Genomic DNA, 16,095 nt, shown 5'->3' with positions numbered 1-16,095 from the left:
TCCCTTCAGGCTAATTTACTTTAGAAAAAGTGACTAACAAAGGAAAATGTGTGAGAAAAACACTGAAATTAGTTTTTCAAATGTGGAGGTTTTAGAATGTGTTGTGGGCTTCATGGACAACTTAGCATACTACAGTACAATTTGTAAAAATAAAAACATTTTACAAATTAGTTTTCATTACTAAAATTATTAAAAGATATCATGTTTGTCCACTCAGGGGCTGATGAAACATATTATATATAGTGTGAGCGGTGTCACAGACCAAAGTTTAAAGGATTGCCAAAGGCAGGATCTCTCCTCCGGGGACCTTGAATCTGTGCCCAGAATTGTGTTGGACAATCTGACACTGATATCCTGGATCCCTACAAGGCTGATATGAAACATTCTGTGATGTATAAAGCCATCAGAATGAAGTATGTTCACCTTTGTTACAGCTCTCTTTTGGCTGAGCTTTGTTTCTTTTGTTTTTCCCCCCTCCCATTTCTACAGATTTCAGCTGTTACCCCCCAGCCTTAGGTGAAATTACCCCGCTTTGGTACAAGGCACAGTCAGTCCTTTGAATGCAACCTGCAAATGCCTGTGGCCCTGTAAATGTGCTCCGAGAGGGAAAAAGAGAAAGTTAAGCTGTCCTATTGAATTGATTGAACATTCATGAAACTAAAGTGTGCCCTTCCTCCCGCCTCCTCACATGTGGAAATGACTTCCAGACATCTCCAGCGTCCCGTATGGAACACAGCCGTGAGGATCCCTACCTTACAGTCAGGTGCTGAGCTGTTGCCCTGCAGGCACAATTCAATTGTTAAATCTCATATGAGCAGAGCATGGGGGGCTTTCTTCTTACTACTGAGAATCTCACACATGCATGTTTTTGACTCGGAACGATTGCACAACTATTTTACACGGCGCCGTGTGTTGTCATCTGCTGCGTCGCACAAATAGGGGTCAAATATGAAACAGACTTTATATTCAAATATAGAGTTTCTAGTAAAGGTAATAGTCACTCAGGAGATAAAAAAAAATCAGAAAAGATTTACTTTTTTTTTTTTCAGTCTCATCAAGATTGTGTTATTTGGAAATTGTAAAGAAATGTTACAGGCATATTGGTTTTATTGACATTTTCTATCTCCATCAAAATGCCTCAATACTTTAGTCCAAAAAATAAAAAGAATGAATTTTAAATTGTTCTCGCTTCATGTCGTTGTCTGTATATTATCAGCCTCAAAGAGGGCAATATTGAAAGCAATTTTCTTTGTATTTGGAGGGGCAGACAGACAATTTCTGGAAGAAGAACTAATCAAAACGTATGAGATGTAATCAATAAAAGAGTGAGGACTGAAGTGAGTAGAAGTTAAATGATAAATCAGACCAATTCTTCAGTTAACTATTTTGTGTGGATTCTGCATATTCCTGCACACACAGCAGGTGTTATTAAATGCACATGGTCCGGTGCCATCATCATCATCATCATCATCATCATCATCACTCATTATATCACTGAAGCCCAGTGCACGCAGTCCAGCAGCGGACTGTGTCATGTCCCTCCATTAGACCGCGCGACACATTCCACCCAAGGTTACAGACACAACCACTAAACAGCCACAGCACAGACAGCTGTGAGACCTAATCATTATTTGGCAGCAGTAGCAAAAACCATGTCAGGGTGAAGGCCCCATCATCCCGCTTCCTAGTCACATTTTAATCATCTGCAATTAGTTTTGTTTTAATAACGCTCACAATTAAAGTCTCTCCTGTTTGCATAATTCATGACGCAGCAGCGCTGATGTCAGAAATCAAATGCAACAAATTAGAAATAACAAGTTTGAGACAGTGTGATTCAATTAAGATCCGGGGAAACATTGGGCCATGCATAATTGAGGGGCCAGCGAGGCAAGACTCATGTCAGGCCTGTCAGCCCTGCTGCCACGATTGGATTTGGCCTGTCACACACACTCAAATCAGCCCTGTAAAAATTACAGGTTACATTGATTTCTTGTTTTTATTTGCCAGTACTTGTGAGTGTGTATGCATACATGGGCTAATGTGTGTGTGTGTGTGTGTGTGTGTGTGTGCGCGCAGGTGTATTCCCTGCACACAATAAACATGCCTACACAGCTGCATATACAGTATGGATACATGTGTTTTTGCGTGTGTGTGTGTGTGTGTGTGGGGGGGGGGGGGGGGGGGGGGGGGGGGGGGGCGGGATATAAATCAGGTGTGGGACTGAGCCACATCTGGAGCTCCAGCTCTGCACTCTGGGCCCTTCAGATGTTGAAGTAGGGCTGAGGTGAACTGTGGGCAAAACACGAACCACATGATCATGTTCAATTGCAGCAACTTCCAAAAAAGTGAACTGCCGACCCATTTGTGTGACTACAAACTGGAGAGCGTGATCCTGGCCTCAGTGTGGCTGTGCTGGGGTGGACAAAGGGGTGAGGACAAATCAAGGCCGACCATCACACAACATCAGGATTAAAGTGTGGAGTTGTATAAATGGATGGTGGATGGTTCTTTTTCATTAAAAAATATGAATGAGAAAAGTAACAAAAATATTCCTTTGAATTTTGGAAAGGTTTTATTCCTTGACCTCTTGTCTGTAGAGCATACAGAAGATTACAAATATTACTATGAGGAATTTGTCAGGAAGAAGATTACAAATATTACTATGAGGAAATATTTAAGCATAAAAATAGGGTTTGTAAGTTAGACCAGTTAGTGTACCAGCCCTAACCCCGTTACAAAACACTTATCGGGTTTTAATTATTGCACAATTTTCGGGGTTGTTGAATGCAAGGAAATTGAATAACTTTGTCGTGACTTTGGAAACGCCACTAACGCTTATTTAATTACACGACTGTAACCACAGCTCATAAAGTGCTCCGAGTTAACACAATTTTCCTGAGCAAAAACCCACGTCAGCCCAGAGAGACCTGCCATGTTTGGAAATAACTGCCATTTTCAAGATAGTGTTTGGCAAAACCCAGACAGAAAATTGGGGTAAATTATGCTACAAAGTTGTATTTTATGTAAGCACTCGGTCGTTTACAGTTGCACTGATGTCATGCTTCATTTTCAGCTAAAAGTGCTGGCCCCCGAAAAGAGAGAAAAGCGCGAAGAAACAACATAAACACGTCTATCAAAACACTTCCTCCAGAAAATTCCTGAGAGTTTACATTTTGCTGAATGGCTGCAGCTGAAGGGAGGAAGCGTGTGTGAGTAAACTGGCACACACACAGCCACACGCTGCCTTCAAAGTCAGCCGTTTCTCACTAAACAATTGCTAATGACGGAGCACCGATAGCCGGCCCTGCAGCGTCATCTCCATCTCTGCTACGACTGACTAATTGCAGCCAGACACACTAACCTCTCCGTGGCCTGTGTCCTGGCTCTCACCCTGGCATTTCTCTCACTCTCTCTCCTTTTTTTTCCTTCAAATCCAACCTTTCACCAAAGGCCTCTCACCGTTTTATCAGTGGTTCCCTAATGTGACTGCCTCCTGTTGTCTCCCATCTACCCCCGCCCTTCACCTTATACCATTACAGCTTGGCTACAGCCTCATGTGGGAAACTTTTTCTGGCCAATTGCTCCGATCTGATTAGGGAAACTTGTGTAGCTGCCATTTATTGTTGCTGCTGTGACCTGGCAGGCAGCGGTGACGCTGAGCAGCTCCGTCTTCGCTGCCTTTTTCCCAGTCCGTGCGTATCCACCAGGATCCCCCCTCAGACTGCTGCGATTGTTTTCACCGTCAGGACTGAACCGCGACTCAAACGTCTGGCAGACGGACAGACAGACGGATGCCTGTATAATTGCATGCTTCAAAACAATGCCAGTGAATTAACAGTCTCAGAGAAACAAGGGGGTCAGGAATGAGGGGAGCAGCACAGGAAAAAAAAAAAAACAACAACCAACCAACCGTCCTTCAGGAGGCAATTTTACATTACATTAGTGTAGTTGGTTGGGGTTGAACTCCAGTGGGATTTGGCCTGAGGAGTTGAGCAGAGAGGGGAATTAGAGCGTTTAGCCATGTCCAGACACGGGAGAGAAATGAGCCTAGTGGCCTTTGTGTTATCTAATCTTGTTTGCATTTCCTTTCAGCATCATGAAAGAGAAATGTAATGGGGGCTTGATTGTGTTTGTTTGGGGGGGACTCTCATTTAGGGCTGTGTGCCCCACTAAATTATCCTCTCCTGGTTGTGTTTTTGTGCCGAAACTATGCAAACGCTGCCGTGGTTAGTTTGTGGAGTGAAACAAAGTGTTCCAAAATAACAGAGCAGAAGCCGATGAATCATGCAACATCGACACTGTTCTGTGGCAAACCACATTTGAGTCAATGTACACTGAATGTTTATTATCATCAAAGGCAAAAAAGACCACCTATTTCCAATTACTCCTTTGTACCTGTGACTGCGGTGTTTACACTGGGTCACATGTCCTCGTCTTCAAACAACACATTTGAATTAATTTAGAAATAAGTACATTAAAAGTTACTCTGATTTTTTTCCCCACTTTTTTCTGATCACCGGGGATGACAAATGGTGACAAATCTGGACCACAGGTTGGCCAGTAAACTGCACACACTCAAAACACCTTGCGGGCCGGACACAAATAAAAATCAATAAAAATCACATTTTTGTCTAACATTATCATTGGAAGTGTATTGTTAATTTATATGTTTATATATATTTTTACAGTATACTGTACTGAGAAATTATTTTGTAATTAAAAAACACCTCCAGTCTTTAACCTGATTCTTTAACCTTTTTACCACCTTTTTAAATCCCTCTAAAAATACTTTCTTCATCCTTTTACCTTAAATGGAAGCTTAAGTGTTTTTTGTTTTTTTTTTAATCTTTATTTTTCATATCATCTCATCTTCCAACTTCTTTGAAACTTAGGTTAGTGGCTTGTGGAGTACAAAGCTCAGAAATGAGGCTGGTTTTATGCAACATCACTGCGTCTTTCTGACATGTGAGAGGCTCGGTTCACATTTCTGAGTGATTGACTAGTGGTAGGAAAGTTCAGGCCTGATGACAAAAGAGACGGTAAATGCACATGGAGTGGATTTGACAGGGGGTGCCAATGCCCCCAAAGACATCCCTCCCAGAACTCTGGGAGGTGGAGCTGGAGCAGGCAGGCAGCTGAAGGTCACAGCTCACTGTCACAGCACTGTCAAAACACATTACCCATCATGCCGCCCTAAAAAAGCTGCTCGCCTTCCACACATGATGGACAGATGACAATCATCGCTGCTCTATTGTTCCACTCCACCGCTCGTCTCCGTTCCATGTGTGTTTTCTGGAATTTTGTTCTACAAAAAGGTGTCACACCATATTGTTTGCACAAACTCTGCCGGTATAACAGGTATAACATCTCTGCTATCAAAACCTCCACAAACACAATCATGATTAATGATGGTACTTTCCAATTTCCACCATAGCCAATTTTCATTTTGGGGGCCTGGAAGTTTCTCCGTGGTGATGATTTATAGCCAGGGGTCGGTCAGTGGAGCTGTTTGTTCGAACGGCCAATGGGCTCTTTGTATTTTTGATGAGGGCAGAGGATGGAAAGGTGATTTAGGAAGACAGCAGGTCTGCTTCTTCTCAGCGCCAACCTCTGCTCTACAGGCCATTAACAGAGGTGGCAAGAAAAAGCAGCGGCAACAGCTTTGATTCTGATTTACACCCGTAGCTGAAATACCCAAACAAATTAGAGGTACACAATAATACACAGGGAGAAATAAATCACGTTAATGATGAGGCTTTGAACGACACTCAGACATGAAAGGGGAGCGGCGGCGGCGGTGGTGGTGGCGGCAGGGGCATCTGGAGGAGCGGATGGCAGATTATGAGATGGTATTAGGAGCTGTCTTCACAGGAAGGCTCAGAACAGGCAGGCAGCAGCAGCGACACGATGAAGAGGAAGAGGAGGCAAACGAAGAAGGAGGCCTTTGTTCTTGTCTCAGCTCAGTAACTAACATATTGTTATTCAAGTCAACAGCCACTACAAGCTCGTTAGTGAGGCCACGCAGATTCCAGCTCATTAGTCGACAAAAAGGCTTCAATTTATTGATGACAAATGAAGGAAATGCAGATGATGAGTCTTATTTTCACCACCACGCAGATAACAGGGAGTGTTACAGACACTGTTTGGGCTGTGAGCCATATTTTTATTTCTTTTTATTAGGAATTAAAATGGCGTTGGCCTTTGATCCATGAATAATTGAAGTAAAAAATGTATAATGATCCCTGAGACGCAGTAAAGCTGGCGTTCTAATGCTGAGGCCACTTGAATCAATTTTTTCTCAGCAGGACAAACTGAATACAAGAGCAGAGGACATTGTGAAAAATTACTTTGAATACATTATTTTTCTTCTTTTAATTTTTTCCCCTTTCATAATTGCTATAGTCACAACATGGAGAGGCGGTCTTTCTGCACTGAGCCTTTGACCCTAAATCCTCTGTACGTATAAGTGTGAACATGAATGTTTCTTGCTCATGGTGTTCATGTTAGAAGGCCTAACAGAAGGACAGTGACTCGGCCGCTTGTTTTTAAAAGAGCAAGTGTTTGAAAAAATAAGGGTCTTACTGTCATGATGACCGCTTCTGATAAGATTTGATTTTGATTGATTGACCTGTATATCAAACAAGAACAAACAACTTCATCCAGCTTTTTATCCTTTATATTTTCCAACTCCATTGGTTCTCAAAGTGAGGGGCGGGCCTATCTAGGCAGCATGGACAGCGTTTTGTGCCACAGTGGGGAAATTGCACTTATTTATAAGTTTGTTTATTTTTATTTTTTGTTAAATTAACATTTTTAAGTTTTATAGGAACTACTGTACTCTTTTTTAAGTACAGGGGAGTTTAAAGTAAAAGCCTTTAATGTGTCCACGTGGGGGAGGGGCTGGACAATCAATAGACTAGTGTTTATAATGGGGCACTGGGGGAAATGTTGGGGAAGAGATTCCTTTACACTAGTACATCAGAGAGCATCGCAGAATCACATCTCACTCAAAATGACGTTGTTGTTGTTGATGAACTGAAACTACTTATTTGTTTTTTACAATTGTTTTGACTCTGTGAAAACCCTGTGGTAAATTTGTGCATTTGAGCTGTTTACACACGTCTGGTCTGACCTGCTGCTGCTGCTGCTGCTGCTGCTGCTTACAGTAGATGAAGTGGCGACCTTGCAGCACCGTGGTCCCTCTGAGGATTGCAGATGACATCACCGATGGATGATCCTCTGATGTAATCATCTCCATCCCACGGCCTGCTTCTGCAGATGGGCTGTATTTCCCATTCAGACCTCTGAGATGGAGAGCTCCCTAATACAGACATGCAGAAGTCATTAGACCTCTCATGTAGACACTCCTGCTGCAGATCCACACTGATCACATAATTTCATCTGATTTAAGAGGGAAATGACCACAGACATACTCACCACTGACAGTTGATCCAGAACGTAGAGCCTCAGATTATCTTCATTTCCATTATTTAGACTTGAGTCTATGAAAAAAAATTAAAACATGTTTTACCATCACTATAAAAACACGCTGAAATAAGACTTAATTAATCCATTTAAAAATACATGCACGGAAAGAAAGCTAAACATGTATAGTAAAAACAATGAAAAAATAAAGATATTAATGCATTTATTTTTAGGAAATAATTTACTCCTTTCAAAGACACCAGAATATTTTAGTCAAAAACAGTAAGGCAAATAAAATAAATAACGTTGAATACAGGAAACGGGAAAGTGTGTAACTCTGTACTCAATAGAGTAATGACCTCAAAATGAGGAAGTAAAACACTCTGAGTCACTAGAAAATGTTTTCATGCTTTCTTTTTTAAAACACTAAACACTGTTCATTTACATTGTTTAAATTCAATCGTTTTGTCTTTGATTTTATACAATAAAAACTGTAATACCACGAGCAAATAGACTGAAGATACCACAACCCCTGAGTGACAACTACTGAGAAAATACTCAGCATCGAAAGTTGAGGAAGAAAATCCAACCTGGGATTGTCTGGTTACTTATAGACTGCTAGTATATGTGCACAGTTAACACTTTTTCCTGTGTCAAGCCTGTGTGTGTCATCCTGTTCAAGCATCCAGTTCACCACAGCCTTGTTCTGAGGGGCTGCCCTCCCTGGGGAGCAGGGGGAACAGAATCCCAGGCTTATACAGACATCCACACAAAGGACAGGCCTGCGCTGGCAGGTGGTCCCAACATAGATAAGTGTGTTTTCTGTTTAGCNGGGGTGAGAATGAAGGAGAGACTGCTCACTTACAGAGCCTGCTGCTCCTCTGAAGGATGATGCCTCCTCTGGGCGTAACACACCAGTCAGACGGTGCACTGCAGACACACACGCTGATGTGTTTATGTCTGTGTTAATGCATAAGTAACACCGGCGCTCTGCCACACACACACACACACACACACACACAAATACAGACAGTGAAATATTGGTCAAAGTTACAGATAAAGCTTCAAATCTCACTTCATAACTGCAGAATAACTGACCTTCACTCAGTGTGATCTCCTGCTGCTGCACCTGTCAAGCTGTCAAATCTAACACTGCACTCAGGGCAGTTTGTAGAGTTAACAGTGGTGATTTTTTTTTTTAAACAGTGGCTCCATCCTAGAAAACAACAACACATGGAAGTTGACAAAAACTGTTCCAGGCCAACTTTTTTTTGCTGATGTATTAAAGTTCCGTCCGACACAAAACAACAAATAATGTAAAAACTGTGAGAACACGTCCACTCTGTAGTACCTGTACTGTCGAGTAGATCTGTCTTCACGTACAAAGGTTCCAGTTGGATCCATTAGCCAACGTTCAAATGTGTCCACGGACGAGACAGCTCATTGGTCGAACAAATAGATACAGTTTAACATATCATCAGCGTAGAGTGTGAAGCTTTTTGATTGGTCGTCAAGACAACAGCATAGAGTAGTCATTTGTGTTTGTGTTGTGGTTTTACTAGCATTCATTGTATTTACTTAAAAACTCAACTGAATTTTTTTAAATGCTCACTCACTTCCCATTGAACAAAGATAATTTTTTGCAAATCAGCAAATTTCCCCCAAAATTTTAAGGAAAAAATGAAAGATATGGTAGAATAAAAACTCATTTGTCTGCCTCGTGAGGGTGGAGTAAACTGTGGACAGTTCTCTGGGTCATCTCAGGGTCAAAATTAGAGCCAAACACACCCTCACACTTGCTCTCACATCTGTAGTCAGTTGAATGAACAATTAACCTAATGCTGCTGTTTGTTGGACGGTGGAGTACGGCTGGAACACCCAGAGACAGCCCACGCACACACAGTTAGAGAACATTCCATCTCTGTACAAAAAGGCCAGGGATCTAACCAGTGACCTGGTGACCTTCCAGCTGTGAGGCTAGTGCACTTACTGTTGTCTCCAGTGTAGAAGACGTGGTGGCAGAAACACTGTTAGTACAATAGTTTTAGAGAGAAGATGCAAATGACGATTCAAATTGGTCGGTGATTCAGTCCTGCATGACGTTTAGGCCTCACATAGTTTCAAATAAAAAGAGGAGAAAATATGTCACGAGTTCAAGTCAAATCTTAATGATTTGTACAGAATCAGTAGATTTCTTTTCATATTTGGTGCAAACCTGCAGGTTGACTTTGCTGGATAGGACAAAGACTTTTCTAAATAACACAACAAGAAAGAGAGAAAAAGACATAATGCAAATAAATTAAAATATCCTTTTTTTCTGTCCTGGATAACCCTGGAAACATCATTTTTTGGAGCTAAGTTATCTGAAAGTCTAAAGAGTGTGCTTTTAAAACCAGAAAACTAATTCCCACCTCATAACTTTGTTGACAGATGGATGCTTCGGTCCAACCTTGTCACTGTACAACCTTCAGTCCACTCTCCAATCCGTCCACCCGTCGGACTACTTAAACACACTCATCTCTCACTCCAGCAGGCTGACAGCAGAATTTGCTTTCTGCTCAGAGGTGAGTTCCAAAATACACAAATAACACCGAGGTGCATTTATGGTATTTGTATAATCCATGAAGTGAAAATTGGCCGCTATTTAGATGAAAGGCAATTAGACAATTACAGCTAATGAGAGCAATCCTTTTCTTTCACCCCCCCGAAGAGTCTGCAGACTAATTATCAAATTAAATAATGCTTCTTTTCTTTCTCTCTCTCTCTCTCTGACCCTGTGCTGTCTGAAAGAGAAGGGCTCTTTGGGAAAGGCAACCGTGGGTCTGCTGTGGAGGTGGAGGCTGCAGAACAGACAGGCAGCGTTTATAAAGTGATGGCAGTATTAATCACTGCTGAAATTAAGACAGCTTCATGGTCTGCAGGGCAGGAGCACACACACAGAGTCTGCTGCTCCGTTCGACTGTATCAACAGGGGCCCCCGGCCAGACAGGAAACACGGTTCCACCCGCAGGAAGTGGAACATCTCAGACAAGCAGAAGACCATGCTGGTCAGGTCAAGGGTCTCAGAGTATCCACCTGACACACACTGGTACAGGATTTCAGGGATTTAAACAAAAAAAAAGACATTTAATACCAACTTTTCTATTATTTTTTTGCCTTTAATAATCCTAAAATCTGCAAGTTAGCAAAAAAAAACTTGATTCACATTAAGAACAATACCTTGAATCATTTCTGAACTACAATTTTTCACTCACTGTTTTGCTGGATATGAAACATTATTCATCAAATCATTATTCATCAGGTCATCTGCCACTGTAGTGCAAATAATTCATTTAGATTTAGCCCGTTCTGTTGCAGCCCCCATAGGAGGGGCTCGCCCCCCACTTTAAGAACCACATTAAACAAACATTCTGAATAGCTAATTAAAATGAGCTGTTTGTCCAAAAGATACAGGAGGTCAATGCTAGCATAAAAAACAATTTAAAAGGTTTCCTTTTTAAGCTTCTTTAAAGCTGAAATTAAAAGTAGTTAAAAAAGGAAGTCCATAAAATATTTCTTAGAGGTAAGAAGTTGGTTCCACATAAAACCTGTTCTAGTTCCATGATCAGGGCCCAGACTGGACTCTATATATTCCCTACAAAAGTACATTTGAGGTAAAGATCTTAACTACTTTTTATGCAGCACTCACTTTCTCTTCTGTTTACAACATAAATTGCCAAGACAAGACTCAAAAAAACAAAACAAAACAAAAAAAACCTCCATGTTTATCCATGACGCCTCAGTTCTCTATTTCCTTCTGGCTAAACTACAGCTGCACCTACTGGCAAAAAGACGCACATTTTGAGAAAAGTACATTTCTTCACTCGGTACATTTTTAATATAATGAACATGGTATCAGTCTTTCAGCTGAGTTTCCTTCTGAGGACATGCCAATAAAATTACCCCCATTGTGACCCAAGCAAAACACAACAGCTGTAACTTGATCCCTAAACCATCCTCTGCTCTCTTCATCCAATCTAAGCCCATGTTTTTCTCTGCCACTCATTTACCACCCCGAAACCATGTGATGGTCAAGGTTCAAAGGTTAAAGAGAGGTTCTTTTTCACACTCCCACGCCTGCCACAGCTTCACAGAGCAGCGGTACAGGTGCAGGGAGTCTCTGAAACAACCAAACGGCCTCCTGCCTCCGAGGAGAGACCTCTGAGAGAGAGAGAGAGTGAGAGAGAGAGAGACAGAGAGAGAGAGAAGGAAAAAAATCTCCTAATTGTTCCCTGCTCTGTGCCAATCACTGGCAAAAACAGCCCTTGTTATTGAGTCTTTGCGCAGTATTTTTGCAGTCATAACGGCTGTCAGAGGGGTTGGTACGAGTTCACAGCTCCTCTTCTGTGACAGTAACTCCTTCTGTCACCTCCTTTTATATGGCAGGGCTGTTGGTGTATGGTGAGAGACTCCAGCTGACACCACTGACACGGCTGGACTTAATGGGGACTGATGGGAGCTTGTCAGTGTGGTGACACATTAAGCGGCTTTGTCATAGATCATCCGTTGAGTTTTATGCAAAAGCAGGCCTTGCGTTTACTTGGAGATGACCTTCCCAAGTTCACTGGAAGTCTTGCAGATGCAGAGCCGGGTCAGATTTAATATTTTCGACTTTAGAATGCGAGGGGTTGTCGACTTTAACAGACAACGGCATGCACGTATGGATACTGAATTCAAGACACACACACACACACTTCCTCTATTTTACTCACACACTCCTCTAAATTTCAGCCTAAAAAGTTCAGCTTGACAATAAAGCAAATAATTTAAAGGTGCAGAAAAAAACCACAAAAAAACTTTAAATGCAAAGTGGGTTTGTTATGGTAAACAGGAAAGTGTTCTTCTCTGGACTAAAAATGCAGTAAAAGTTGGATCTATTCATATCTAGAATTATGACAGCAATACTTTTTCATGATAAAAACTTCAAATTAAACCTTAAAACAATTGGCTGGTTTTTATTTAGCTTTACTTCCCCTCTGAATTTACAAACTATTATTGATATTCAAGTGTTGACTGGTCGCTATTTACTTGTAGTCATGAAGTATTCATAGTGATTTGCACAGATTCATGAAATGCAGATGTTCCATTTCGAAACACAGGCCTCCTCAGTTTCACGGTTGTCCCCGAGCGTCATAACTCTTAGGAGTCACTTCATTTAAAGTGGAAACGAGGGGGCGGAAGCTCCATGCTGTAATGCTGTGTGATGGCAAGTATATTCCTGTCAAGGCTAACACAAAGTTATTTGCTCATTTGTCTGAATGGCTGGAATAATTTGTGTGAACGTTACTTTTACTTCTCTCCTGTGGGGCATGAATCACACACGGCTCTTTGTGTCCCTGCTAATATAACATGTTTCCTTTTGCTGATCCGGCTTGAAGTCACTAAAAAACTTGATTCATAGTCAAACAAATTTTGCTCATGTAATCATAGTGGACATATTGTGAGCTGTAAATTTTGAGTCACCAACACCAAAAGTCAGGTATGAAATTTAATGACAGCAGTGATGTCGCCTGAACCCAGTGATGGGTTTATATCAAAACACACAAAACTTTTACACAAGGAAACATAAAGCCTTTCTGAGACAAACTCTGCTCTACAGAAATATTTATACAGATAGTTTTTTCTATGCACCAGATGTGTGTGTTCACCATCTCTGTGTGGTGAGAACGCAATAATATAAACATGTTAGACACACACCCATTATGTCAAATGAGCAGAGCAACAGGACAGAATCCTGCAAAACCAAAAATCTGTGCCAAAAGGTTGCACTTTTATTATTTTCCACATGATTTATTTACTTTAACCTGTTGTAATTAGTATTATGAGACTATTGATGATTAATACTATCAATTAAATAAAATCCAAAGTCGGTAATTTCATAAATATGTAATTAATCAACCTGGTTGAACTTCATAAGACTTTTTTGGCAATGAAAAAAAATATTGAATTACAATCAAGTTCAGTCGGTCATCATCTGCATGTAGTTAATGATAACGTTAAAAGATTTAGAAAGTAAGTAACTTCATGTGAGTGTTTCAGCCAAGGGCAGACACTGCTGCTGAATGTGTGGGATCTCCAAACCCTGAGGTGGCTTTGCACAATGAAAAGGCAATTTTAGGTCAAATTAAAAAGGTTAAAAGTGTTTAAAAAAACATTGGACAAAAAGTGTTTCTTGAGAAGTTATATTTGTATTGTTGTCTTTCAGAGACAGCTTTTCTTAGCCAGCCTCTACAGGCCATCACCGGTACTACAACTAAAGGCATACTGCATATGCAGGCACGCCTTCAGCTTGATCCATTCCTGACTGTGTCCAAAACATCTGATCTATCCCTTCGACAATCCTTCATCACATTATAATGTATCACAGGGTGAGGTCAGTGGGTGAGGACATACTTTTTAACAACAGTTTACGTTAACAAAAATAGCTGGAGACTTCGGCTCAACACATATTGTTTACCTGTTCTTCCATCTTAGGGCAGAATAATTGTCTGTCAACATATTTCCCTTCACTTGCACTTTGCTTCCTGGCAAAGTTAAAAATATTCTGTCCTCACCTTTATGTCACACTGACTTATTGACTTAGACTGCGTTTGGTATTTAAGCAACTGAGGGCTCGGCGATTTTTTCCTTTACAAAAGTTGGCAAGTTTGAATCTATCATCCCCTTGCGTATGCGTGTCCACATACTGTGTGTCTCTGTGTGTGAGAGAGGAGGACATAAAAAGGAGAAAAGTATTCCAGTCTAGCAGCAGGAGTGGGAAAACAATTGTTCCTGACTGATTTTCCCCTAACCCCATAATGAAGCCCATGTGTACTGCTGGCCTTTCAACAAGCTGCAAATCTGTGCGCGGCCCACTCTCCACTTGATTAAAGCAACATCCACTCACCTGCTCCTCATTAGCCCAGGCTGGGAACAGACCTGGCCAAAGAAGTTAGCACCTGTATGTTCCAATTCTGCATGCCTTCTACATATATGTAATATTATTGCGTATTAAGCTGACGGACGTGTAAATAATGGCACGGCGGTGATGCCGCTGTCGTTTTTGATGCCGCCGCTGTGTGTGTTGTGCTTGAGATGGATGTGTACGCAAAAAGGGGTCCAGTGGTAGAGAAATAGCAGGAAAACATTGTGCGCTCTGGGTGTGTGGAGATAGATGAGGGACTGTGCTTGGAAACGCTCATTAGCCATAATCAGAGTCCCTAAAGGAGAGCAGATGGCGGCGGCGAGGGAGGAAAATAAGAATTTGCTGGGTGTACGTTGAAATCCATGCACGGATGCAAAAAAAACCCAGAATTTGGTCGTCAACAATGGAATCAGGAGCATCCAGGGAATACGTGTGTGTTGGTAAACAATGTTTATATCCAACATGGATGCATGCCACGTTAAATGTGCTCCGACATGTTGGTCATTACAGAACAACCCTAAAGGGCATGGTGTGGGATGAAATCATCAGAGCTCTGTTGTTTCTGTCTGGTTCCTGCTAACCAGTGACTCCCCTGACCTCTGTCTGCTCTGAATGGAAGCATATTAACACTCCAGGCTCTCAGCAACATTTAACCAATTTGGTAAATTATCTGTGAGGCCACTTTTATAGGACTTTCTTATTATTCAGAAGGAGGGGGAGTGGAAAAAAGGGAGGGAGAGAGAGATAGAGAGGCTTGATGAAGGGACGTGGGCACGGAGACCCTGTTCCCATTTCCATACATTAGCAGTGTCGGTCTTTTCCCAGAGTCACACAGAGGAAGCACCTGTTAGGCTCTCATGCTGTGCCCCCCCTCCCTCACCCTCCTTTCTACCTCTCTCGTGCTGCTTTCATCCCCCTTTCCTTCGTCACTGTAGCTTCTTAGCCCCCCCACCCCTGTAAAACGGCTCCACAAGCAGGTGTTCTCTGTCAAACAACCAATTCCTCTTACAGCCTCTGGAAATGGAGAAACTCAAAGAGAGAGAGAGAGAGAGAGAGAGAGAGAGAGAGAGAGAGAGAGAGATCAGACCAGAGGAGCAAACTTAGCAAATGCATGAAAAGAGGAAGCTTTGGTGTTGGGGTGAACGGGGTGGGGGGGCTTCTGTGGGGTAACACTGAACCCCACTGATCCAGGTGTTTGATGCCATCACTTCTTATTTACCACATGTGGACATACAGTTGTTGCTCGGGTGTCGGCAAAGGGGTTAAAGTTAATTTGATCGGGCATGTGTACTGTGGGCGAGGAGCAGGGGAACATCTGCATTCAGTGGCATGGCCCCATTTGTTGCAATTTTGGGTCTCATTTCCATTTGCAAGAGAGATAACTGCTCGCATATGGAAGCAATAGATAGAAGAGGTCAATGCAATTTCTTTCAGCAGGGGGACAAGGAGGGAGGAAAAGCCTCACACAGTAATCTCAGTTGGCACAGGAAGAAACAAAAAACCGAGCTGAGGGAAGGTGGGGGAAGGAATTCTTCTCAGTGATTCCTTGATTTCTTTACCAGCCAATAACAACCCCACACTTCACACACCGGCCCCTATCGTCACTGATTGGATCAGGGGACATGGTGTGGTAGAACCCGTCCTTGTTCCTGCTTTCTGAGAGAACTTCTATCACTCATCATGTAATGGAACTGTAGATAACATGACAGTGTAGGTTGCACTAAAAC

At 42.0% G+C, this 16,095-nt stretch overlaps 1 long non-coding RNA gene across 1 annotated transcript; it reads right to left on the bottom strand.

Annotated features, from left to right (window-relative positions):
* Positions 1 to 4,977: 4,977 nt before the first annotated feature.
* On the bottom strand, positions 4,978 to 15,598 carry LOC112488332 (uncharacterized). The gene is made up of 3 exons (XR_003052289.1): positions 8,291 to 15,598; positions 7,438 to 7,502; positions 4,978 to 7,321 (listed from the first exon to the last, which is right to left on the bottom strand). It is a non-coding gene; the product is annotated as an uncharacterized LOC112488332 (long non-coding RNA).
* Between the last annotated feature and the right edge of the window lie 497 nt (positions 15,599 to 16,095).

This window comes from Cynoglossus semilaevis, chromosome 16 (genome assembly GCF_000523025.1).
Source record: "Cynoglossus semilaevis isolate Cse_v1.0 chromosome 16, Cse_v1.0, whole genome shotgun sequence".
NCBI lineage: Eukaryota > Metazoa > Chordata > Actinopteri > Pleuronectiformes > Cynoglossidae > Cynoglossus > Cynoglossus semilaevis.
This window is presented reverse-complemented; position numbering and strand designations above follow the sequence as displayed.